General features: G+C 36.1%; 1 protein-coding gene across 3 annotated transcripts in view; it reads left to right on the top strand.

Annotated features, from left to right (window-relative positions):
- Positions 1 to 27716, top strand: part of CPQ (carboxypeptidase Q) — a 703529-nt gene that overhangs the window by 314132 nt on the left and 361681 nt on the right. The gene's annotated exons all lie outside the window — the stretch shown is intronic.

The following is a 27716-nucleotide window of genomic DNA, read 5'->3' as shown; positions in this document are numbered from 1 at the left end:
TTAAAAGAATTTTAAACATAATTGGGCAATATTGAACAAAATAAATTTAAAACTATTGTAAAGGGTTCTTAGCCTTTTTATTTTTTGTGCCATGGGTCACTCTGGTAGTCTGGTAAAGCCTATGGATTCCTTCTCTGAATAATGCTTTAAAATGCATACTATAAAGTACATAGGATTACAAAGGAAAACCAATTATAGTGAAATAGAATTATCAAGGAAAACAAGTGCACAGAACCCAGATTAGGAATCCCTGTTCTATATTAGGTCTTTCCCAATCCCTCAACTGCTCATATGCTTTTTCTTAAACTTTTTTTTTTCAATTAGATATAGAAACAATTTTTTACAATTTTTTTCTGACATTTTGTGATTAAGATTCGTCTTCTCTGCCTAACTCCCTGAGGTGGTAAATAGTCTGATAAAGATTATACTAGTATTTTCATACAATACATAGTTCCATATATGACAGAAGACACATATCATGCAAACAAAAAAAAACTCATGAAGGAAATAAAGGATGGCATGCTTTGATCTGCAGTTAGATTCCAACAGTTCCATCATTGATTGTGGAGAGCATTTATCATGGGGTCCCTTTGAGGTTATCTTGGGACCTTTTCTGCCAATAGATCCTACAGTGTTTCTGTTACTGTAATCACTGTCCTTCTGGTTCTGCTCAGTTCACTTTGCATCAATTCATATGTCTTTCCAGATTTTGCTGAACACATCCTGTTTTTCATTTCTTATGGCACAATAGTATTCCATTAAAACCATATACCTAACAAAAGATCAAGGATATCCAGGGAAATAATGAAAAAAAAAACACATATGATGGGGGTCTTGAAGTCCCAGACCTTAAACTATATTACAAAGCAGCAGTCATCAAAACAATTTGGTACTGGCTAAGAGACAGAAAGGAAGATCAGTGGAATAGACTGGGGGCAAGCAACCTCAGCAAGACAGTATACGATAAACCCAAAGATACCAGCTTTTGGGACAAAAATCCACTATTCGATAAAAGCTGCTGGGAAAACTGGAAGACAGTGTGGGAGAGATTAGGTTTGGATCAACACCTCACACCCTACACCAAGATAAATTCAAAATGGGTGAATGACTTAAACATAAAGAAGGAAACCATAAGTAAATTGGGTAAACACAGAATAGTATACATGTCAGACCTTTGGGAGGGCAAAGACTTTTAAACCAAGCAAGACATAGAAAGAATCACAAAATGTAAAATAAATAATTTTGACTACATCAAATTAAAAAGCTTTAGTACAAACAAAACCAATGTAACTAAAATCAGAAGGAAAACAACAAATTGGGAAAAAATCTTCATAGAAACCTCTGACAAAGGTTTAATTACTCAAATTTATAAAGAGCTAAATCAATTGTACAAAAAATCAAGCCATTCTCCAATTGATAAATGGGCAAGGGACATGGATAGGCAGTTCTCAGATAAAGAAATCAAAACTATTAATAAGCACATGAAGAAGTGTTCTAAATCTCTTATAATCAGAGAGATGCAAATCAAAACAACTCTGAGGTATCACCTCACACCTAGCAGATTGGCTAACATGATAGCAAAGGAAAGTAATGAATGCTGGAGGATGTGGCAAAGTAGGGACATTAATTCATTGCTGGTGGAGTTGTGAACTGATCCAACCATTCTGGAGGGCAATTTGGAACTATGCCCAAAGGGCGACAAAAGAATGTCTACCCTTTGATCTAGCCATAGCACTGCTGGGTCTGTACCCCAAAGAGATAATGGGGAAAAAGACTTGTACAAAAATATTCATAGCTGTGCTCTTTGTGGTGGCCAAAAATTGGAAAACGAGGGGATGCCCATCAATTGGGGAATGGCTAAGCAAATTGTGGTATATGTTGGTGATGGAATACTATTGTGCTAAAAGGAATAATAAAGTGGAGGAATTCCATGGAGACTGGAACAACCTCCAGGAAGTGATGCAGAGCGAAAGGAGCAGAACCAGGAGAACATTGTACACAAAGACTAATACACTGTGGTATAATTGAATGTAATGGACTTCTTCATTAGGGGCAGTGTAATGTCCCTGAACAATCTGCAGGGCTCTAGGAGAAAAAACACTATTCATAAGCAGAGGATAAACTGTGGGAGTAGAAGCAACTGCCTGACTACAGCAGTTGAGGGAACATGACAGAGAAGAGCCTCTAAATGAACACTCTAATGCAAATACTAACAACGTGGCAATGGGTTCAAATCAAGACATATGTGATACCCAGTGGGCGGCTATGGGGGGTGGGGGGGAGGAAAAGAAAATGATCTTTGTCTTTAATGAATAATTCTTGGAAATGATCAAATAAAATATTATAAAATTAAAAAAAAATACATATACCACAGCTGGTTCAGCCATTCCCCAATTGAGGGACACCCCTTCTGTTTCTAATCTTTTGCCACCATAAAAAAGATTTGCTATAAATATTTTTGTACAAGTAAGACCTTTTCCCTTATCGCTGATTTCTTTCAGATACAGATCCAGTAGTGGTATTGCTGAGCCAAATGGTATGAATAGTTTTATGGCCCTTTAAGTGTGGTTAAATATTGCTCTCTAAAATGGTTGTATCAGTTCTCAGTTCCACCAGCAATTTATGTGTATCAATTATTGCATATCCCCTCCAATATTTATCATTTTCCTTTTTGGTCATATTAGCCAATTTAATAAAAGGTGTGAGGAACATCTCAGAGTTGTTTAAATTTGCCCTTATCTAATTAATAATCTACTCTATTAATTCTACTCTAGTAGTAATTCTACTCTATTAATCAATACTCTAATCAATGCCCCAAATTAGGAACATTTTTGCATGTGAATATAGATAGTTTTAATTTCTTCCTTTGAGAATTGCTCATTTTTATCCTTTGAGCCTTTATAAATTGGGGAATGCTTTGTATTTTTGTGAATTTGATTCAGTTCTCTCTCTATTTTTTTGAAAAATGAGGCCATTATCAAAGATTCTTGCTATAAAAAATTGTTTTCCCAATTTGTTGTTTCCCTTCTAATCTTGGTTTTATTTGTACAAAATCTTTCTAATTTGATGTTATCAAAATCATCCATTTCATTTTGTATGTTAACTGTGTCTTATTTAGTCATAAAATTTTTTCATTATCCAGAAGTCCGGCAGGTAAACTTTTCTGTCTTCCCTTAATTTGTTTATAGTATTACCCATTATTTTTACATCAAGTCTCCATTTTGACTTTATCTTTTTGTATGGTGTGAGGTTTTGGTCCATGCCTAGTTTCTGCCATACTGTTTTTCAGATTTCTCAGCAGTTTTTGCCAAATAGTGAGTTCTTTTCCCCAAAGCTGGGATCTTTGGGTTTATCAAACACTGTTACCAAGGTTAATGTTTATTTTCTAACCTATTCCATTCATCTACTACTATATTTCTTAGCCATGTTAGCATAGGATTTTGGATAAGGGAAACACAAGAGGAAAAAACATATAAAAATCTACTTCATTGTTTTTTTTTAAACCCTTACCTTCCATCTTGGAGTCAATATTGTGTATTGGCTCCAAGGCAGAAGAGTGGTAAGGGTGAGGCAATAAGGGTCAAGTGACTTGCCAAGGGTCACACTGTACTTTATTGTTTTAGAAGGGAAAGGAATAAGGGCTTAGGGATTTAGTTATGCTTATTCTTATTTAAAAAAACTAACTATGCTAACTAGATTACTAAACTAAAGCTTAACCAAGTTCCCAAATCTTACTCAGCAGGGGTCCAAAAAAACCAGTTAGTGTCAGGATCTTGTTGTTGTTAGATGTCCAAGCAAGTCCTGATGTCCAAGTGAGACTGAATGGTGCCAGCAGCTAGATATAGGAACCCTTCCTCAGTTCAACACAGGGACAAACCTCTTCAGACTCTTGACTTCCTCAGGAGGCCAGAAGAAAAGTCCCTTGGGGCAAGATGGAGTCTTCCCAAATTCCCCACTCAGGCTCCATGTGACCCGTGGTCACTTGCAACTGTCAATCATACCTAGGTTTGTACTTTTCAGTTTTTGCACAATTTTGCAAATTGCAAACCTTTCCATCCTTTATCACAATTCCCCCCTATTGCACGAATCAAAAATTGTATTGGAAACATTTTTTAATTTGTGCACAATCTAAAATACTTAGCAGTTACCTAAACTAAGAAATCTACCCAAAATAACAAACAACCTACACTCAACTATCTTACTCTAACTTAAACTAACCTATTCTAAGGAATTGTAACAAGGTTAAGGAAAAGGAAAAAGAAAACAAAGTAAATAATGAACAAGTACAAAAGTCAAACAGAAGCCAAATCAGAACAGCAAAAAACATCAAACAGATGAATATAACTTCCATGCAAATATCAAACTTAAAATACCCTTATCAGCTAAAAAACAATGTACTAGTATTGCAGTACATTAACATTAAACTTAGAGAAAAAAAATTTGAAAATCACAATAAACACCATATTGCATAAGTTTTACAATGAAAATTAAACCAAACAAAAAACTCACTTAAGCAAATACATGTAACAATAAGCTATGTACATAATTTACATACATATACACATAGTATATACACACAATATATACATATATGGTATAAATACATACATATATACACTTATGTACACTTCATATTTACACATAGTTTACATATCTACATACACTATAATACAATTAACTTACAATCCTACTATATATCCTATTTACATATATTTACATATTTATTTACAATTTTGTTTGATATGTGATGTCAAATGATGTTTGTGTTGTGTAAAGTATGATGCAGTGCAAGTCAGTATCTAATTTTCTTACCTTATTTTACTTAATTTTACCTAACTTCAAAATACTTGTCCTAAGTAAATTTCTATACCTAAATAAATCCAAGTACGTAACTACATTTTGGTAATAAATAACATATGTATAGTTAACCATAACAATGTTAGTACCCTAACTATACATTATTTCACTCATTTAAACAGTGATTCAATGTAACCTAACCATGTTTATATTTTGTGTATTTGTTTTATTATGTTGTTACTTTTGTTATGTCATCTTGTTATGCTATTTAAATGTCAATGTTACTGTTATATGAGTTATGTTTACTGTTTTATGCCACATACTTACCCCTACTTTCTCTTGAATATCCTTCTGCCATTCCGTAGTTGTAAATATATTTGTATGTGAATAAATGCTGTTATTATTTACTATAATACATTACCCAAAGTATAAAATCATTAGTCCATTTATCCTGTAATCCTTTTCATTGCAAATTTCACAGTCTTTTATATTTTTAAGTTCTCAGTCTTTTATCAATGTCCATTAATTCCTGAATTCTCCTCTTCATCTGCATTGTCCTCTTCTATCCTTTTCCACAGGAATGGTCCTCTCCTTACTGGTCTTTTTGACTGCAGACTCAATTTGACTGACGATTCTATCTTTCTGCAATCTCTTCATTTTCTTCTTCAATGATTTGTACATTTTCATTATTTATACCATATGCTAATTTTATATGTGAACAATGATACCAAGAATCTCTACCCAAAACTTTTACTGAAGATGGAGAAACCAACACAATAGTGTAAGGACCTAACCGACTTTCCTGTGTTGCTGATGTTTTAGCAAATTTTTTTTATATATACCATATCTCCAGGTTCATAATTATGAAGAGAATAATCCAAAGGACCAGGTTGAATTAATACTCCCATTTCATGTAATTCTTTTAGTCTTTGTTGTAAAGCACTTAAGTAAGAAGCAAGTTGATAATCTCCTAAGGAGAGATGCATAGACTGTCTTACAAGTTTTTGCTTGTAGTGGAGCATGTCCAAAGAGCATTTCATAGGATGATATATACAAATCTGCTCTTGGCCTCATATGCAAGTAAAACAAAGCTATGGGAAGAATCTCTGGTCATTTGAGATGAGTTTCAGCACAAAGCTTCCCTACATAGTCTTTATTTCCTTATTCACAAGCTCAACTTGGCCTGAACTTTGGGGATGATTCCCCACATGATATTTTGGTGTTATTCCTAGATTTTCATAGAGTCTTTTCAGGATGTCTTGAATGAAATGGGATCCTTTATCAGAGTCTATTGTTAATGGTACTCCAAATTTAGGTATAATTTCCTTAATCAACACATCATCATTATTATTATTGTTACCAGAATGTTTCAGTATCTACTGTTTTATAGTATAGATTGAGATCTGATATAGCTAGGTCTTCTTCCTTCATATTTTTACTATTAATTCCCTTAATATTCTTGATGTTTTTTCTTCCAAATGAATTTTGTTATTACTTTTTTTAGTTCTATGAAATAATTTTTGGGTAGTTTGGCAAAGCATTTAATAGGTAAATTAATTTAGGTAGAACTGTTATTTTTGTTACATTGATTTAGCCTATTCATGAGCAGTTAATATTTTTCTAGTTGTTTAGGTCTGACTATTTACATGAAAAGTGTATTGTGATTGTGTTGATATGATTGCTAGATTTGTTTTGGTAAGTACACTCCTAAGTAGTTAATATTGTCTACAATTATTTTAAATGAAATTTTCTTTTCTGGGGAGTTTTGTTTCCTCATTGCCTATTCAAATACATATAATTTCTTTTTTATCCTTATGGTTATAGCTAGTGTTTCTATGCTAGTACTGTTTTTAAACTATCTTATATTTTATTCTTTTGTTTTTATTGTATTTATTAATTTTACTTTTATTCCCTATGTACTTCTGCATATACTTGTTAAAATATGAGTTCCTTGTGAGTATGGATTGTGTCAGTTTTTATGTTTGTGCCCCTATATACTAGACACCCCAGTACCTACCCTACTATGTGTCTGACATATAGTATGCAATTAATAAATGCTTGTTGATTTTATTATTCAAGAAGTAAATTGCATTTTCTAGTAAGAGAGTACAGAAATAGTACAGAATTAGTCCTTAACAAGCCTTCAGTGAAGAGATATGGGGAAATTATGGTATGAACTATATAAAATGTCTTGGTTTCAGGGTTGTGGTACATAATAGGCACTTAATATTGTTCATTGATATGACCATTCTGGTGAGCAATTTGGAACCATGCCCAAAGGGCCAAAAACTATGCATACCCTTTGATCCAGAAATACTACTACTAGGTTTATATTCCAATTATATAAAAGATAGGGGGAAAAGACCTACTTGTACAAAAATATTTATAGCTGCCCTTTCTGTGGTGGCAAAGAACTACAAACTGAAGAGATATCTATTAACTGGGGAGTGGCTGAACAAGCTGTGGTATATGATTGTAATGGAATACTATTGTTCCATGAGAAATGATGAAGAGGATGATCACCAAAAAACCCTGGAAAACTCATATGAAGTGATGAAAATTGAAATAAGAAGAACCAGGAGAAGATTGAATATAGAAACAGCAATAATGATCAATTGTAAATATCTTCACCATTATCAGCAATGCAAAAATCCAAAACAACTGTAGGGTACTTATGAGGAGAAAGGGAATCCACTCCCATTGAAGGAACTGATGGAGTCTGAATGCAGATTGAAACACATCATTCTTCACTTTATTTCTTTCGTTTTTTTCTCTAATATAAATTATATGTGTCTTCTCACAACATGATGAATATGGAAATATGTATTTAATGAGAGCACATGTATTATCTATATCATATTACCTGCCATCTTGAGTGGGAGGTGTCAGAAGAAGGAGAGAATATGGGTCACAAAATATCAGAAAACAATTATTAAAATTATACTGATGTATATAAAATATAAATTTATGTAGTATATATTTAAAAATAGAAACAATATAATATGTTAAACAGAAATAGATTTATTTATATATAACATTTACATTAAACATAAACTTTAATGATATAAAATATAATTTTAAATATAAATATCAAATTTTAAAAATAAGATTTAAAATGTAAAAATATAAAATTAAAAAAATTATCAATTGATTGATTGTTTAGATAGGGAGAAAAGGGAGTGGGGAAGGGACCCCTTTAATTAGCAAGTTTGGGGTGAGTTGAAAGCTATTGGGCCAAACAAAAGATAATCAATCTTTCATATTCTGTACAAAGTAGCCTCAATAGTGACTTAGACACTTGAGTGAGAAAGCGAACAAGCAAGTAAGGATTGTTACCAGGGTAACCTTTTTTCTGATTGGAAAAATAAAGACACTGACTACAGACCAAATCCATACCTCTGGGCTGGTATCCATCTTCTAGATGGAAACTTAAGCATAATGGAATGTTCATTGATATAGGCAAAAGCCTGGAGAGAGGGGAAAGTCATTCTCTATTATACAAAGAAATTTCTCTTATTTATTGTTCCTTATTCAACTTAACAAACATTTATTAAGTGTCTACTGTGTGGTAGGTATCAGCCATCATGGAGCTTGCCTTTTTACTGGGCAGTTGGTGATATAGTAGATAGAGAATTGTGCCTGGAAATCAGAGAGACTGAGTTCAAATTCAAACACAGTCACTTACCCTGGGCAAGTCACTTAACCTCTATCTGTTTCAATTTCCTTAATTGTAAAATAGGGATAATTATAGCACATACCTCCCAAGACTTGTAAGAATCAAAGAAAGTAATATTTATGAAGTGTTTTGTACAGTCTGTGGCACATAATAAGCATTAATAAATGGTTATTCCTTCTGCTAGTAGAAGGTAGCATGTATACCTTCTATGTATATGCAAGGACAAACAAATACAAAATAATTTGAAGAGGAATGAAAATTTCCCATAAATCTATAAATTCCCCTTGCTTCTGCCATTTATTTCTTCATGATCTTGGGCAAGTCTCAGTCTCTCTAGGTCTCAGTTTCCTCATGAAATGAGATAGAACTGTGTGTTGTCATTCAGTTGTTTTTCAGTTATGTTTGATTCTTCTTGACCCCATTTGAAGTTTTGTTGATGGAGATACTGGAGTGGTTTGTCATTTCCTTCTCTGGCTCATTTTAAAGATGAGGAAACTGAGGCAAGCAGGGTTAAATGACTTTCCTTAGGTCACACAGCTAGTGAGAGTCTGAAGCTGAATTTGAACTTAAGAAGAAGAGAAACTTCCTGACTCTAGTCCTGGCACTCTATTTAATGTGCCACTTAGCTTCTCTAAGTTTATAATTTTATATAGAGAGAGGTATTTATATATACAGAGATGTATACATATATAAATCTATATATACATAAATGAAAACAAATTGTATGTCTAATTTTTATTTTCTTTCTTTCTTTCTTTCTTTCTTTCTTTCTTTCTTTCTTTCTTTCTTTCTTTCTTTCTTTCTTTCTTTCTTTCTTTCTTTCTTTCTTTCTTTCTTTCTTTCTTTCTTTCTTTCTTTCTTTCTTTCTTTCTTTCTTTCTTTCTTTCTTTCTTTCTTTCTTTCTTTCTTTCTTTCTTCCCCAGATCCCTATTTTCATTGATAATAGGGAGCTCTGATTAAATCAAAAAGAAAAACCCACAACAATTACATTTTAATTCTAGAGAGTTGCCTGGGTCACAAAGAGTTTAAGGGATTTGTTTTCCCAGGATTACATAACCAATATAGGTAAGAGGCAGGATTTGAGCCCAAATCATTCTGACCAGAAGGTCAGTTTGCTCTTCGTGATGCCATGCCATTTCTTTCTACACAAAGTTACATAAACTAATTTCAGGTGGGAGAGAGCAAGGACAAGGGGCAGGAGTGGAGAGGAGAGTGTTTGGAAGACATTGGTTTAGAAAACATCTCATGCAAAGGCCTAGGGCTAGGATATGAGGAGCAGTTAGTTCCTCATAAAGTGTGTGAAGGAGAGAAATATGAAATAGTTCCAGAAAAGTCAGCGGGAGCCAAATTGTAGGAGACTTTAAATGCCAGTCAAAGGCATTTGTAGTTTGTCTTTAAGGCAGTAAAGGGCTACTGAATATTTTTGAGTATAAGGATGACATGACCAGGTCTATATTTGAGGAATATCAACTTGGCAAGCTCCACGAAGTATGGATTGGAGAGGGGATAGTCTAAAAGCAGGGTGATAAATTAAGGAAAGTTTGCAATCATACAGAAAAGAAATGATAGGAGAGAGCCCAAGAGAGATAAGGGGATCAGTCAATATTTCATTGAAATACTCTGTGGCCACTGCCAAGCAGCAATCCAGAGTTTCCCAGGTCCAATTTCTATAATACTCACTATAGCTTCAAGACTCTTCATAAACCCTGATCTAGAGAGAAAGATTAAAGGCAAAAAGATATGAAGAACTGAGTTTTGGTCCCTAATTTCCTGAATGAATCTCTGGTGAATCATCTTGTTAGCAATCAGTGTGATGCAGGAAAGACAAAAAGGAAGGCTACAGGGTCACTCGATATGTGATTGATTGGTTTCTTCTTGGCTTAGTGCCTGGAGCCCTGGTACTCTCATGACCCTATCATCTTTGGGGAGAAATAAGTTACTAGGTTGGATATTGGGCTTATTTACAAAATTCCCATATCCTTTAGGAACCATGGAGGAAATCACACAAGCTAGATGTCAGAAGACCAGGCTTCTGCTTTTTTATCTGAACCAGACTAATTTTATGTGAATCAAGATTCCTTTGAGCAACTATCTTCACTTACTTAAACTTCTATTTCCTAGCTCACTTGAGGATTACAGAAAAGAGAGGAATTGGCATCAATTAAGATTTTTGACTGGAACTTTGTGACACTAAATGAGATAATCTGAGTGGAAGAGAGAGCAAGAATCATATCACATACTTCTCTTCCCTCCCAACCCAGTACCTAGTTCAGTGTTTGGCATACAACAAATGTTCTAGACTAGACTAGAATCAAATTTCCTGCAAAGACACTTTACTAAGCTAATGTTGTTAGGGATATAATTATTAATCATGTGTCTGTGCTTATAAAATCCTTTTTATTTTTTATTTCATTTTTGTTTTTGGAAATTTTTATTTAATTAATTGATTTGGAATATTTTCCCATGGTTACAAGATTCATGTTCTTTCCCTCCCCTCCCTCCACCCCACTCCTGTAGCCAACATGCAATTCCACTGGGTTTCACATGTGTCATTGATCAAGACCTATTTCCATATTATTGATATTTGCACTAGGGTGATCATTTAGAATTTATATCCCCAATCATTTTTTAATACTAGAGCTGTCCCCACAAAAATAAATAAATAAATAAATAAATAAAATCAAGGAAGAAGTGCCCAGGTGGGTGGGAGGAGGAAAATCAGTAGAAACAGCAAGCAGGTACTGAAATATTATCAGTATTTTACTAATAATAGATTTTGCACCCTAATTTTGTTTCAATAGGAGGAGTGTAACCCTTGTACCCATAGCTCCTTTTGTAGCCCTCTAATTGGCCAGTGCTTCCTCACTGCAGTAAGATATCAATTCTTCTTGATGCTTGTGGGCTGCCTCCAGTTTCATCCAGCTAAAACTAGTAGTTTTTCAGGGTAGAATACAAGCTGTCATATCCTTTCCCTTAATTGTGGGCTCCCCAGCCCTTTACACAGCCTGTACAGACTGTAAGAAGGAATGCAGGGACTTGTGAATTCTACACTGGAGTTAATAAATATACTGTCAATTGGAAAATGTTGGCAAAGATACCTGGAAGAATTGCCTTCTATTTGCTTGTCCTACAGATATGACATAACAAATCTCAAGTGTGACTATTTCCACATAATAGGAACTTCAGAACATTAAGAGTATTTTCTTTAGGGCCATTTAGGCAGAAAATGAGTTCACAAATTTCCAGCATCTTCCCTCTTCAGTGGCTCCCTTAGCGATGCCTGTCCCCATGCACTCCTTATTCCACACCACCTCTTTATTTGATTTGTCAGAGTTGGGGGGGAGAGCGAGAAGGAAGGAAGAAGGACCATTTTATTAGTACAGAGTCTGTCATCATCCTCAAGCCCTGTTCCTCATTATTCCATGATGTAGAGCATATTTCTTAACAGGAGGGTCTTGTAATGAGCTGCCTTGGGACATTCTAAAGGTGAAGCTACTCTGTGGCCATGTATCTTGCAAGATTAATGGTCTACAGTGAAGGTTGGCAGGTGACAAACTGTTAAAAGGGACACTGGCAGATTGATAAGATCTTGAAGCAGCTGGATTTGGCTCTTCATTTTGGAAGCTAAGCTTCCCACTGTGATAATTGGAGCCCTGTGAATCCACAGTGTGGTCCCAGTGAAATGAAATTAAATCACCTTAGAGAACATTGTAAAGGCAGGTCTAAGGAACAAGTAATTACTTTAAAAAGTCCACATTACCAAAAGCATCAATTTCACTCAGTAAGCATTTGTTAAATGCCTACTCTGTGTAAGGTACTATGCCTGGGTATGGGAATATAATTTTTTTGAAGAAAAAAAACCACACATAGGATAGTTCCTGTCCAAAAGGAGATTATATTCTATTCTGTTGATTATGGGGTATTGGGAAGAGGGAGAGCATGACCATTACACACCAATTAACATAAAGTAATGCCAAAGTATCAATAACTGGCAAACAGGAGGATAAGAAAAAGCCTTTTCTAGAAGATGACTCATGTGGGGATATATTAGAGATAAGGCAGTCTCTTCAGCTGTTCATTAATACTGCCTCCGTTTGGTAAATTAATCATGGTTTTCTCTTTCTGCTCTATAGTTGTTTTCAGTTTTGTTTTGTTTTGTTTTTTAATGGGGAATTTGTAATCCTCCTATTCTCTTGGGATCAGAGATGACAGTTCTATTCCCAGGGGACACAGAATTTCCTCCCCTTGCCATTTGAGGCGTTGTGTCTTCCCCAAACTGGATCAGGGATCCCTGTTGGGTTTCTGTGTTCTTTCATGTGTGCCAGCAGATTGTGACAAAACCAAGATGTGAGTCTTTTTTGTATTTACTGGAAGAAAAGTTGTAGTCTGCTTAAGATGAACTTCCTTCAAGATGGTTTGAGGGGAGGGAAACAAAAGGTACAATGCACTTTCAAAGTCTTAATTTTTCTTCCACTCTGTGTTTATGAAACTTTGTTATGGTAAAATGAAATCTCCAATATCATATATATACTCCTGGCAATCTTGGTTGTTTTAATGGCCCCTCCTTATTGCTTAATACTAAGCATTACCATCTGTTTCTTCCTTAATTATAAATGCTACAGAAATTCACTATTACATCACTAAAACTGGAAAGAAAATGAAGTTAGATGCTGCATGCTTAACACAAGCCAGCCTGTTCTCTAATGTTTTTCTTATGTTGCAGGCAGTGGTCAGAAAGGAACATTTTTCAATGTTTTTGTTGTTCTTGTTATGTGTGTGTATATGAATAAATATGTGTGTGTTTCCCCTTCTCTCCTTGACATGGCTAGCATGAAGAGATTTCTATAAATTTAGTCATTTTCTTACAATGTAGGAGGAATGGGGGCTTATTTCAGACTGTTGAGTTGTGAATAGTGTAGATAAATTTCTCATAGTATTAGGAAATGTGCCCTTTTTAGACTGGCACTATTCTATTCTTACCAGCCTCTGCTTTCCTGTGTGATAAGTAGTAAGCCAATGGCCTCACTCAGCATTTTGAACAATTATTTGGTTTTTGTTCTGAACTTAACAAATACCAAATAAAATGATTCTGTAGAACAGAAGTAAGTCAAAATAAAGCAGAAGAGTGTGAAACCATGAATATCTATCATACCAGCTTGTGCTTCCTTTTAAGCAAATAATACATGTAACCTGCAACTTTCAAAATTGTCCATCTTGCCTGGGTTTCCTTCTGAACTGTTCTATATGTTTAATAAAATGCATTGAACACCCTCTTTTCTTTTCTTTCCTTTTTGCAATTCTGTTGCTAATCACCTTCTTCCTTCCAATTCCCTCTCTTCCCTTCCCAGTTGGAAAAAAAACAAACCAAACAAAAACAATCCTTTAAACAAATATGCATAGTCTAGCAAAAGCAAATTCCAGTGCTGGCCATGTGAAAAAAGGTATGTTTCGTTCTGCACGTTGAGCCCAACACTTCTTTGCCAAGAGGTGGGTAGCATGTTTCATCATGAAGTCTCTGGAGTACTGGATGATTCGTCATTTCATGGATTACATTTTTTAAGTCTTTCAAAGTTGCTTTTCTTTACAATATTGTTTTTATTAAATAATTTGTTCTCCTGGTTCTACTTACTTTATTCCATGCCAGTTCAAAAAGGTTATAGAAGCCTGGATTATAGATCATATGGAGGGGAGTAAAATGTAAGAAGACCAGAAAAGTAGGAAGAGGCTCAGTTGGGAAGGGCTTTGAATGTTATATATTTGGTCCTGGAAATAGTAAGAAACTAGTGAAGCTTATTGAACAAGGGAATGACATGGTCAGACTTGTCCTTTATTTTATTTACTTTTAAGTATTTTTTCAAGGTTACATGATTGATGTTCTCTTCCTTTCCCCCTCCTGCAGCTGACAAGCAATTCCACTACCTATTTCCACATTATTCATTTTTTGTAATAGAGTAATCTTTTAAAACCCAAACCCCAAATCCTAAGTGATAAGTCATAAGGTTTTCTTTTGCATCTGTACTCCCACAGTTCTTTCTCTCGATGTGAATGGCATTCTTTCTCATAAGTCCCTCAGGATTGTCCTGGATTCTTGCAATGCTGTTAGTAGCAAAGTCTATCACATTTGATCACCCCATAATATTTCAATTACTATGTGCAATGTTCTCCTGGTTCTGCTCATTTCATTCCATCTCAGTTCAAGGAGGAAGACCTGAACTTTAGAAAAATCACTTTGATTATAGCTGCTCTTTTTGTGGTGATAAAGGAATGGAAATGATGGAGATGTCCACCAAAAGGACTGATCGAATTGTGGTATATGATGGTGATGGAATACTATTCTGCTATAAGAAATGATAAGCAAGAAGATTTCAGAGAAAGCTAGAAAGGTCTACATGAATGATTCAAAAGGAAATAAGCAGAACTGGAAGAACATAATACACAGTAAGAGAGATATTGTATGATAATCAGCTGTGAAAACTTGGCTACTCTCAGCAATGCAATGATCTGGGACAGTCCTGAAAGACTTATAATGGGGAATGCTATCCACCTCCAGAAAAACTGTTGAAGTCAGGTGGATGTGGATCAAAGCATACTATCTTCCACATCTGTGTATTTATTGTTTTATTTTGGGGTTTTGGCTTTGTATGAATGTTCTCTTACAATAATGACCAATATGGAAGGGTGTTTTGCATGATAATGAAATAAAATTTTAATTAATAAATCATTTAAATAAAAATCATTTTGAGGGGACAGTTTGATAACTCTCTGGATAGAGAGCCAGGTCTAGAGATCAGAGGTCCTTGGTTCAAATCTGACCTGGATAATTCCTAGTTTCACTTGACACCCCCACTGTCTAGCCCTTAGTACTCTTCTGCCTTGAAACCAATACATAGTATAGATTCTAAGAAAGGGTTTTAAAAAAACAAAAGAGAAGAAATATCACTATGGCAACTGAGTATGGGATGAACTGGAGTCAGGAGAGACTTGACATAGACAGACCCACCAGCAGACTATTGAAATAGTTTCAAAAGGTGGTAGCTATTGAGTTGAGAGAATGAGATGTATACAAGAGATGGTGTGAGTAAAAATTGGATATTATCAATGAGAATTGGCTTTTTAGGGAGAGAGTTGGAAGATAGGATGTATGTTCTGTTTTCTCCAGTGAAACCTGAACCAACAGGATTTCATTGGCATGAATGTTGTCTAGTAAATCTAGGACTCATGCATGATGAAAAACAAACTGATCAGTTGTGGCTAAGGAGCTCAGTAGAAGGTTGGTGAGTAGAATTCTGACTTATCTTCTAAAAGAGAAGTCTTAAAGAAAAGGCAAAGGAGTTAGCAAACATTTGCTAGGTCTCTTCCAATATCAAAGAAGGAGGTTCAAAACGCCTGAGTTCAAGTCTTGGTTCTGATACTAGATGTATGATATTGGGCAAAGTCACTAAAATGTTTTGTACCTCAGTTTAACCATTTGTACCTTGGGTAGTCTTAACATTTCTTCATTGCTGATATTTTTTATTTCTTAAAAATATTTCAGAAACATTTTAGAAATGTCTACTATAGATGAAATATGGTGTTAAAACCAGAAGGCATGAGGATTAAACATTGCATAGTCCTTACCCCTAAGAAACTTTCAATTGAATAGCAGGAATAAGATAAGAAAGGATGGTACAAGGTTGAATGTTTTGGGATAAAGAAAGTGCTCCTAAAAATTGAGGAGGGACTGGTCTTATATATACATATTAAAGTTACAGAAGGGATTCTAGAGAACATAGATTAGAATAGACCTATATCTGGAAGGGACCTCAGAGGCTATCTCCTCTAACTCCCTCAGTTTATGGAAGAGGAAATTGAAATCCTGATTTGCCAGAGGTTTCACAGGTAGGTAGTAGAATCAGGATTCTAGCTCAAAGTCTGTGATTTTAATTTTTGGACTCTTGGATTCTGCCATTTTTTAATTCATTCTCACATAGTAAGGAAGCATTGTGAAAGAGTAAGCAACACACTAGGCTTAGAATCAGGAGACCTAGGTTAAATTTAGGAGAAATTTAGGAGCCTGGTGAATATGGACAAGCCTTTTAACTTCTCAGTGCCTTAGTTTCTTTATCTTTATCTATACAATACTTTATAAAGGTTTTCCAAAGGACAAGTTATGGTACATAAATATGATGGAGTACTGCCGTACAGAACTTGTTAGCATATTGGCCATTCAGGATTCCATATGACCAGTGGTGAAACATGCTACTCACATTCTGATAGAGTGGTGAAAGACTCAGAGTGTAGAATGAAACAAATTATTTTTGGACATGCCTAATGTGTAAATCTGTCTTGATTGGCTAAACACACCTGTAATGGATTTTGATTTTCTCATGCTTTCAGTTGTGGGAGGAAGTTTTTGGGGTGGAAAGGCAAGAAGGCAGATCTTGGATGATTAAAACAGATAAAATTCTTATTAAAAAATAAAAGTGTTTATCAGACTTCCCTTTTCAAGGCCTCCTATGCCTCTCTCATCCCTTCTCTCTCTCTTAACTGAGTGTCTTGACCTTTACTGAGAAACTTGATCATGCTGCACATTATCAACTCATCTCTTTATCTCAAAATCCCCTGACATACTCCCATACCCTTTTCTCATTTCCCTCTGACTCTGACAATGAATTGTCCCCTCTTCTCAGGGCCAACCAGCCTACATGTGCTTCTTAGTCCCTGTCTCCTCCTGTCTTCTCTTGCAGGTTACAGATTCAACCAGTTCTCCCTACTTCAATCTTCAACTTCTCCTCCACTAGTTTCTTTCCTGATGCCTTCACTCATGCCCAAATCTTCCTCATTCTTAAAAAAAAAATATTCAGTAGACTCTACCGTTCACCTAACTATTGTCTTATATCTCTCCTCTCTTTATTAGCTAAACTTCTAGAAAAACAAATACATACATATACTCATTTCCTCCACTTCTCCTTTTTCCTTCTCAACCCTTTGAAATCTATCTTCAGACATTATCTCAACTGAAATGACTTTCTTCAAAATTACCAAGGGTTTCTTGATTGCCAAATTTGATGTTATTTTTCTAAGTTTTCATCTGTTTTGACTTCTGTATTGAAGTTGACACTGCTGATGACTTTTTCCATCTGGATACATGAAAGCCCCTCTCTGAGCTTTCATAACATTCTTCTTTCCCAATTCTCCTTATATGCCTAATCATTCCATTTCAGTCTTATTTACTGATTCATCATCCCTTTCATGACCCCTTATTGTGGGTGTTTCCAGAAGCTTCAGCTCATTCTTAGGGCCCCTCTTCTCTCTCTCTCTCTCTCTCTCTCTCTCTCTCTCTCTCTCTCTCTCTCTCTCTCTCTCTCTCTCTCTCTCTCTCTCTCTCTCTGTCTCTCTCTCTCTCTGTCTCTGTCTCTGTCTCTGTCTGTCTGTCTGTCTGTCTGTCTGTCTGTCTCTCTCTCTCTCTCTTTCTCTCTTATTACTTTGTCTTTTTCTCTTTGTGACTTTGTCTCTTCATCTCTCTGGAGGGTGTAGAGGGTAGATACTGGAGGTTTTCTCCTTGATTCTCCACCCTAAAAAGAGGATTCTTTGGGAATTTACCTCATAATTTCCTCTTCATTTACTTCTCTGGCCTTCATGATCTCCAAAAACTAATCATTCTACAAAATGAAATCAAATGTGAAACTCATATTTTCATCCTCTCCCTACTGTGCTTTAGAACTTCATTTGCTCCTGTGCAGAATTACCCTCTCCACACCCCCTGGGGACCCTCCTTATCCCCCATTTTTTTTCATCTTCTTTCTTTATGTTGTCTTTTTCTTTTAACTTGTGAGGTCCTTAAGCGTAGGCATTATCTCATACATTGCTTTGTGTCCCTAGCACTTGGCACAGTCTGTGGCACAGAGAAGCTCTTAATTAATGTTTATTGACTCTATTTCTCTTTCTGTGGTTCTCTATCTTTGTTTCTTCTCTGTCTCTCTCTGCCTGTCTCTTTCTTTCTTTCTCACTCCTCATTAGCTTATTTAGGGTCAATTATCTTTTTTATGCTGATGTTTCCCAGATGTGTAAAGCAAATCCTTAGTCTTTCCTCTGAGTTTTAATCTCATATCACCACATGCCCATTGCATCTTATAAACATTTGCCAACAAAATTCTTTTTTCTTTCCTTCCAGCTCACCCTCTTCTAAACTTCCCTATTTCTATAAAAGGCAACATTAACATGCAGTATCCTAGGTTCATAACTCTGATGTTATCCTTGACTTTTTACTCTCTGACCTTACATATCCAAAATCAATTGTCAAATCTTCCTGTTTTTATTTCCAAAAAGTTCTTTCAAAAATGGCCCCTTCTCTCTTAGTTCAGAATCCCACCATCTAAAGTCTAAATCATCAGTTCATACTTTTTGGTCTCAGAATTCATTTACACTCTTAAAAATTGTTGAGGACCCCACCCACACAGAGGTCTTATTTATGTGATTATATCTATATTGGAAATTAAAATATCCTAGTACAATTATAAAAATAAAATTTATCTTGTAAACCCTCTGAAAAAAAAGACTCTTGAAATCCTCAAAATCCCCATACCACACTTTGAAAAATGCTCATGTAGATGATTGCAACAGCTTTCTTATTTGTCCTCCTCTAAGATATTTTCTCATTGGAGTCCATCTTCCACATTGCTACCAAAGTAATTTTCTTTAAAGGCAGATCTGATTTCATCAGTCTCTTACTTATTCTACTCCCTGTTGCCTCTCAGATCAAATACAAATCCTTCTCTTTATCTTATAAAAGTTTTTCACATCTTGCTGCAACCTGACTTTGGCAATCCAGCCAAACTGGCCTTCTCTCTGTTCTTCACACATTTCTGACTTTTGTACCAGTCATTTCTCATTCATGGAATGTACTCCCTCTTCCCTTCATTTTATTACTTCTTTCATGGAATTATTTTAAACTGTTCCAAACCAGTTAACATTTATTAAATGCCTACTATGTGCTAGGTACTATGCTAAGCACTGGAGATACATTTCATAAAAAGAGTCCTTGCCCTCAAGAAGCTTGCAATCTTAAAGGGAAGCCAGCACACACAAAGAGACAAGAAAGTGGGAATGGGGGTGGGAGGAGGACACCCAGGGGAACCTTATTCTAAGGAAATTAAACCAGAAAGCAGAAGATACAGAGTGAAGTGAGCTAAGTCCTGTTTTCTGCCCTCTGTAAGGGAAGGCATTGAGAAGAGTTTGGTACTCTGTCATTCAGCCCTCCAGTCAGAGGGGAGAGGAAGCTGAGGGAGGTGATGTCAAGAAAGGCTCTAGTGAGCAGCATGATGATGAGATTTAAAGTCATAAGCTTAACCTTGGAAGGGCATCTTGTTCAAGGCAAAGCAGTGGAAACAAAGTGGAATTGTATTCTAGTTCTTTTATTTTATTTATTTATGTATGCCCGTATGTATGTATGTATGTATTTTTATAAAACCCTTACCTTCTGTCTTGGAATCAATACTCTGTATTGGTTCCAAGGCAGAAGAATGGTAAGGGCTAGGCAATGGGGGTCAAGTGACTTGCCCAGGGTCACACAGCTGGGAAGTGTCTGAGGCCAGATTTGAACTAGAACCTCCCATCTGTAGGCCTGGCTCCCAATCCACTGAGCTACCCAGCTGCCCCCTGTTCTAGTTCTTTTAGATCAACTCAAATAACATCTTCTATGTGAAGCCTGTGCTCATTCTCTCAATAACTGGTGCCTTCCCTCAAGTTACTCTGTTTCTGGGTATATGGGCTATGCAAAGAAGACTGATACTTCTGATGTGAGGACTTGCCCAAAACCTTTCCAGGGTGGCTTATCTGTCTTTGGTGTCTACCTGTCACTCAACTCTCACCTGTGGCTCCCAGAAGCTATAGTTTGCACAGTGGCCACACCTTGGTAAAACCTCTCAGAAGCTAGACTAAACCAGGTTAAGAAAACTGACAGACCTCAAATCTGTCAGTGAGTTGGGAGATGTCTAAGCCAAGCAGAGGAAGACTTGTGGATGAGAACAATCTGTCCCAGCTGCCATGAGGGCAGCCAAAGCAGGTCCTATGAAGTGCTTAGAGCTTGGTTAGATACTGAAAAAGCCAAGGTCAATCAGTTTATCCTGTGCCATCATCAGTCATTTTACTTTTGTCTTGCCTTGGATTTGGATGACTCTGGAGGAGAGAGTGAAGCTGATAACTTTGTGCAACTCGCTTAAATCCAATTCATAGCAAGTCAAGACATCACCCCATGATGTCATTAGTCTTCTTCCAAATGAAAGATGAACAACCCCATATTTAAACACTTTGTATTTATTTGTGAGAAGCAGCAGGATATAATAGAGAACCAGACTCAGAGCCAGTCCTCTTTAAGAGACTCTGAAGAGTCCTACCTCTGACACATTCCTACCAGCTGTGCCCTAGGAAAGTCTGTACAACAACTCTTTTAAGATGAAAAATCATTGAAAAAGATCTGCATTGAGAGAGGGAGTTTCCTCATCTAATCAATCACAAACCTAGTCCTGGTATTTCTCTCTCTCTCTCTCTCTCTCTCTCTCTCTCTCTCTCTCTCTCTCTCTCTCTCTCTCTCTCTCTCTCTCTCTGTTTATATATGTATATATCAATTCTCTATATACTTTTATATGTATTTTTTCCTCTTCCTCGTAGAATGTAAGTTCTTTGTCAAAAGGGATTATTTCATTCATTGTATTTCACTACATATATTCTCTGAATTTATTTCTTAATAATAGTTAATGGTTAATTAGTACCTAAATAGATAATAGTTAATAATAATAATAATAATAGCTTCTCTTCAGAATGCTTGTTGGTTGATTGCTATATAATAGAAGTACTAAAACATTCACTATTTTTTTATGGGGTTGTTGTGAAGAAAGCACTTTGCATGCCTTAAAGGAATATTCTAAATCTGAATGAAGGAAGGAAGGAAGGAAGGAATTAAATGCCTAATATGTGCCAGTAGCAGTGCTAAGTTGTTTTTTTTTTCTTTTGATAGGGGAAAAATGAGGGAATAACTAAACAAATGCAACCAAATAAAACAGTCATTGTTCTCAAGAAGCTTACATTCTAATGTAGAAAAATATCTACATGTGGTACTAGAGTTAGAAAGTGAGGGGAGGACTAGTAGGGGTCAGAATAGAGTATGCAAGTAGTATCATGGCTAGGAATTGGCTAAGAAGTCCTAATGTTTCCTTGTTCTAGGAAAAATAAGGTAAAATTCCCTCCTTATCAAAGCCCAGTATCCTGAAGGAGGGAGTCTAAGATCTGGTTGGAGGCAGAGCAGGACCAGAAGTTCTCAAAGTTTGGTCCAAAGACCAAAGTCTGAGGTTCCAAGACCCTTCCAGGGGTTCCTCGAGGTTAAAATTATTTTCATGTAATATTAAGACATTATAATTTCTAATATAGTGATACCAATAGATATAACCCACATAAACAAAAGATATGGGGATGATATTCTTCAATAATTTTTAAAAATGTAAAGACATCTTGAGACCCCCACATTTGAAAATCACTTGTCTGTAGCTCAGTTTGGAGCTGTCTTAGACATGACCTGGTGGTCTGGTTCTAATTGACACAAGGGAAAGCTTCATTATCTAATCTAACCCTTTCATTTTTATAAATAAGAAAATTGAGGCCCAAATATGTACCATGTGCTATGGGTCACACGGTGTGGATTAATAGCAAAGGTGCTATTCAGTAAGAAGTAATTTTAGTTCCTTTAAATAAATGAATTTCATGTATTTTATGAAGGGAGATAAGATTTACAGTTTTGTTGGTAGTATTCCTTATTCAAAGACCTTTGGTGTAAAGAAGTTGCTTTTCCTTTCAGTTTGGTTTTCATTTTTCAGCCTCCTGGTTTGATTCCATTAATGAGGAATGAAGGAAGACATTGTTTCTTTTTTCTTTTAATAAGTTCATTTTGATAACCTAAATATATGTGTGAAAATGCACTCTGTACTCTGAGTTGCCAGGAAACCTATATGAACATATTATTTGTTTTAATTAAACCTTTTAGTATTAGAAGAATTCCAATTGCTGTGCAGCAATAATACTTCTATAAAATAAATTGCTTGTTAAAAAGGTTATAAGATAAAGCTATTTTAAGAGCCAGAGGCATGTGTGCACGCGCGCGCGTGCGCACACACACACACACACACACACACACACATCCTGGGTTAATTTTTTTCCATAATTATATTAAATGTGGTATTTATTAGCTAAATTCTTGACTACATATATAATTTTTAGAGATTTTTACCAGTTGGTACAGGAATGTGAAATTCTCCTCTGGTTCTTTGAAGGAAACAGTGGAACCTGACCTACCTCACAGGAGCATTAAGTGAAATAGCCTATTTATATTTCTCCAAGCTCAGAATCATTTAATATTCCCCAAAGACCAAATTCACCTCAGCCTTCATGGAGTTATTCCACATTCTTTCCTCGGTTACCTCCTCCCTTTACCTCAAAATGAGGTTGTTTTCAGCACCATCTGTGTCATTGTGGTAAAATTAAAGGGCTCCATTGAGGAAGATATGAGTCACTGCACATATACATTTTAAACAATAATATTATCCAGTTTTAATAAAGGAACCATGATTGAGGTGAACTTTTTCCTCCCTGGTTTAGCTCTCCTCCACATAGAAAAATGAACTTTTTCTCTTGAGCCTTCTAATTTTTTTTTTAGTTCAGAAAGTATAGGGAAAACTCATTTAATTTCTAATGCAAAGTTGAGGGTGCTTAAAATCCATTCTTCTCAATACACACATTAGATATGCAGGAAAACAAAGTTCTTAGCCAAAAGCTCATGTGATACAAAAAAAAATTGAAGAAACTGCTAGTTGAACGGGTTCATCAGTAAATATGAACATTATAAGTGGCAATTTGCTTTTTAATGTAATTTCCAAAATTCCCATTAACTAGGCTTTTTGTGTATGTATGTGTGTTTTTAAATTGTGATTTTACTGTGAAAAAGGAAACAACCACTGTTAATGTGGCTTTGCAACTTAAAATCTTAATGAGTTTCTGGGGATACTGAAAGGTTAAGGGCTTGCAGAAGGTCCTGCAGATTAAATGTGTCTGAAGTAGGAGTGGAACTCAGGTTGTCTTACCGGAAGACAAGTCCATTAACCATTACATTCCCATTACCTCTCAACATTCCAAAAATGACAGTTAATTTTATATCTAGTCCAAAGTTGTAAATTTACTGGTCTGGTTTCAGTCTAGCATTCCTCTGGAATTTCTCATTGGATCCTGGGTGAATCCTGGGGGTGAAGCAAATAGAGCTAATAAAGTCAATTATCTCCTGACTGTACCTGGTCCTGGTTAGACTGCATGGGGATTATGGTACTTGGTTATTGGCACCATATTAAGAGCACTGACAAACTGTTAAGTATCTGGGGTTTACCTAACACTGGATGCTTAAGTGCCTTGGATCTGTGCCTCATCAGGATTGTTTGAAGGAAAAGAATTTTGAGTTCAGAGAAGACTCAGAGGGAGTGATTTCAGGATGAGGTGGTGGTAGTAGGAGAGAACAATTCATGTTAGCATTCTTGTAGAAGAGCTTTTCGATGCTTGTTCTGTTTGGTGCCAGAGGGTAGAACTAGGAACAATGGGTAGAAGTTGAAATAAAGTAGATTTAGGCTTTAAAATACTTCCTAATAAATAGAGCTATCCCAAAATGGAAGATGGGAAGAGGAGACTTAAGAGAGTCCTAGGTAACCCTTTAATGGGAGACTTTGAGTAAAAAGTCTTTGAGTAAAAATTGCTTGCCTGGTGTTTTGTGACTGGAATTCTTTTACAGATATAGGTTAGACTAGACCTGGAATCTCTACCAACTTCTCCTTATAGCCTGAGATTCCTCTGTTTGGCATTACCTTACATCCTTTTAGGATCTTCTGGCTGGAATGTGGTAACGCTTGAATTTTTTTTTAAACATTATTTTATTTGGTCGTTCCCATACATTATTCACTGGAAACAAAGATCATTTTCTTTTCCTCCCCTCCCCCCCCACCTTTCCCACTCCCATAGCTGACACACGATTCCACTGGTTATCACATGTGTTCTTGACTCGAACCCATTTCCCTGTTGTTGGAATTTGCATTACAGTGTTCATTTAGAGTCTCTCCTCAGTCTTATCCCCTCCAACCCTGTAGTCAAGCAGTTGCTTTTCATCGGTGTTTTTACTCCCACAGTTTATCCTCTGCTTGGGGGTATTTTATGTTTTCTTCTAATTCATTAATTTTTGGGGTTTGCTTTATTGATTCTTGCTGTTTTATCATCTCGCTTTCTTCGAGTTGCTTGATTCTGGTCATTAGGGACTGGTTTTGCTTTTCAGCTTTGTCTGCCCTTCTATTGGATGCTTCGAGCTCTTTTTCCAATTAAGCAGTCTTATCTGTCAGACTGCTGATCTCTTTCTCCCATTTTTCTTTCCAGGTTTCCATCTTTTGGATAAGTTCCAGTTTGAGATCTTCCAGAGCTGTTGATAGTTTCCATTTTGGGAGGCATGTTCTGATTTTTTTTGGATTTCCCCCTCATTTTCCTCTTTTCCTTGGGTACTTCCACCATAAAAGTTTTCAATAGTCACTTTTTTCCCTTTCTTCCTGGAGGCTTGATTTTGGGCCATGTGAGCCATCCCTTTGGTGGTTTTATTCCCTTTTCCTTTTTGGTCTGGGGTCTGGGTTATATGGGCAGTTTTTCTGTGAATTTAGGTTGCTTCAGACTAGTTCTTCCCAGCCTCCGAGGTTTCTTAGAGCACTGGGTCCTTGATCACAGCCCCACTGCCCAGGTGTTCAGCTCCGCCAAGATAATCAATGTGTGATCCGCCCCTGGTGTTTAGCTCTGTGGAGAGGTTCAGCGCAGCTGCCCCAAGTACAACTCCGCTGACCCCCCTAATCAGCGCCGGGTTCTCCAGTGAAACCGCCCTGAGACGTTTTTTCCTGGCAGGCAGTCCCCAGATCCCAAGGACCCTGGAGTCCAACCCCCCCCCCCCCCCCCCCCGGACAGAGACGTTCCCCACTCACTCGCTGTCCCGGTGAGTGCTCAGGTAGCTCACTCTGGTTTGGTGGGGGAGGTGGTATGGGGGAAGGGCGACTCAGTTCACTTTTCTGTGCAAGCTTTTCCTCCTTCTTATTATAGTGTGGAAATGTTCAAGCCCCACGTACCTTCACCTCTGTGGGATACTGGGGAGTCCTGTTCCGCCAAAGGTGATTTTTATGCTCCTTTGATGTAGTCTATTTCGTTCGGTGCTGGAGAGAGGAAGTGTGTGGCGTCTAGATTGCAGTCATGATTACCCGGAAGTCCAGTAACGCTTGAATTTTTAAAGGCAGTGAGGCATAATGTTGAAAAAGGAAGATTCTAGAGACTTTGATCATGGCTTCCTTTCCCTTGTTTTGGATATTGCTTACAGCCCACAAGACCAGGTATTCTGCCTCTCTCTAAAATCCTGTCCAAGTTTCAAGATGTGATTTAAGAATTGAAATTATACTCTGCATATTTCTTAAATTTCTTAATTCTCCTCAAAATAAAGAAAGGAATCTTCCAAAATTACTATTTCTCAGCAGTTAAAATTCCCCAGTATTTAGTCATTGAACAGGCACTGTGCTATAAAGAATAGTCTCCTCCTTTAAGGAATATTCCTCCAATACACATTTTATTTTTGGTCCAGATAGATAATTTTCTAGTATGATGAAGCCTTGGCATGGAAACTCCTTCTACTAATTCAGATGAACAATACAAGAACCTTAAAGAGATGCAGAGGGACACTAAGAGTGATTTGACCATGACCGCATGCCTAGTATTTGTCAGTCAGGACCTGAACCGAGGTCTTCCTTACTCTTCCATTCAGTTCATGAGAATTTTAATTAGCTAGTTCTATCACTAATGTAAATGAATGATTTACATGTAACTTAGTGTCTCATGAACCCAGGTCTTCCATGTTCCAATACTAGATTGCTTTGGTTGTCTTGCAGTTTATGTAATTATTGCATTCCAAGCCCTGTTCATTCACATTTTAAAGTTTTTCAAAGACATTGTAGCACTTCATTTTCTTTTTCCTTTTTCTTTTTAAAAATATTATTTTTCTAGATTCCATGTTGATACAATTTTTAATAATTATTTTCTAACATTTTGTGAGCCATGTTCTCTCTATCCTTCCTATCCTTTTACCCCCCTTTCCCCCAGGCATTCTGCTTCTCTCTAAAATCCTGCCCAAGTTTCAAGACATGATTTAAGAACTGAACTTACACTCCAGAAGAGGGAATATAATATGATATATATTACAGAGGTGTTATCACACAGGATATATTTCCATGCTCATCATGTTGTGAAGGAAGGTACATATTGCTTACACTAGAGAAAAGTTCATGGAGGAAATAAAGTGAAGAATGGTATACTTCAATCTGCATTCAAACTCCTTCACTTCCTTCTGTAGCATAATATAGCCTTTTCCATCATGAATCCATTGGAGTTTATCTGGATCCTTGCTAATTAATTATTTTAATAGTTGTGATTAATTAATAATTTTAATCATCATATTTTAATAATTTTGCTGTGTACAGTGTTCTCTTGGTCCTGCTCACTTCACTTTGCCTCACTTCATATGAGTCTTTCTTGGTTTGGCAATTCACTTTCCAATCATTACTTCACTGTTTACATTCCTATACAATATATTCAATAATCATGATAGTGAAATCATAATGTGACATTTATAATGTTTTATTTAACAACTATTTTATGCCATTGATGCCTTTTATTTTTATAACATAATCATTTTTAACATATCCCTCACCATCTTTTTACCCAGTAAGCCTTCTCTTAGAGCAAAGATTTTAAAAAGAGGGGGGAAAAAGCTAGTTTGAAGCTAACACATTGATTATGCCTGATAGTGTATACACTATGCTATATCCATATCCTCCTTTCTGTAGAAAAGGGATATGCAATTTTCCAACTCTTTTCTAGGGAAAAGATCATAGAGTTATATTAATTGCCATGTAAATTATATCACTTGATCATATACTTATAAGATCTTCAGTTTTTGTTGCTGTTATTATCCTTTCCATTTATATTGTCGTGATTTTGAATAGTTCTCCTTGTCTAATACAAGATCTCACTGTTAGTAGAGATTCTAAGGGCATAAAAGATAAAAAGAAAGGTTATATAGGCACCAAAATGATCACAGCACCACTTTTTTATTGCAGTAAAGAATTTTAAACAAGGGAGATGTTTATTGACTGGGAAATGGCTAAAC

This window comes from Monodelphis domestica, chromosome 3 (genome assembly GCF_027887165.1).
Source record: "Monodelphis domestica isolate mMonDom1 chromosome 3, mMonDom1.pri, whole genome shotgun sequence".
NCBI classification, from domain to species: Eukaryota; Metazoa; Chordata; class Mammalia; order Didelphimorphia; family Didelphidae; genus Monodelphis; species Monodelphis domestica.
Note: the sequence above shows the minus strand (reverse complement) of the source record. Positions and strands in the feature narration are given on the sequence as shown.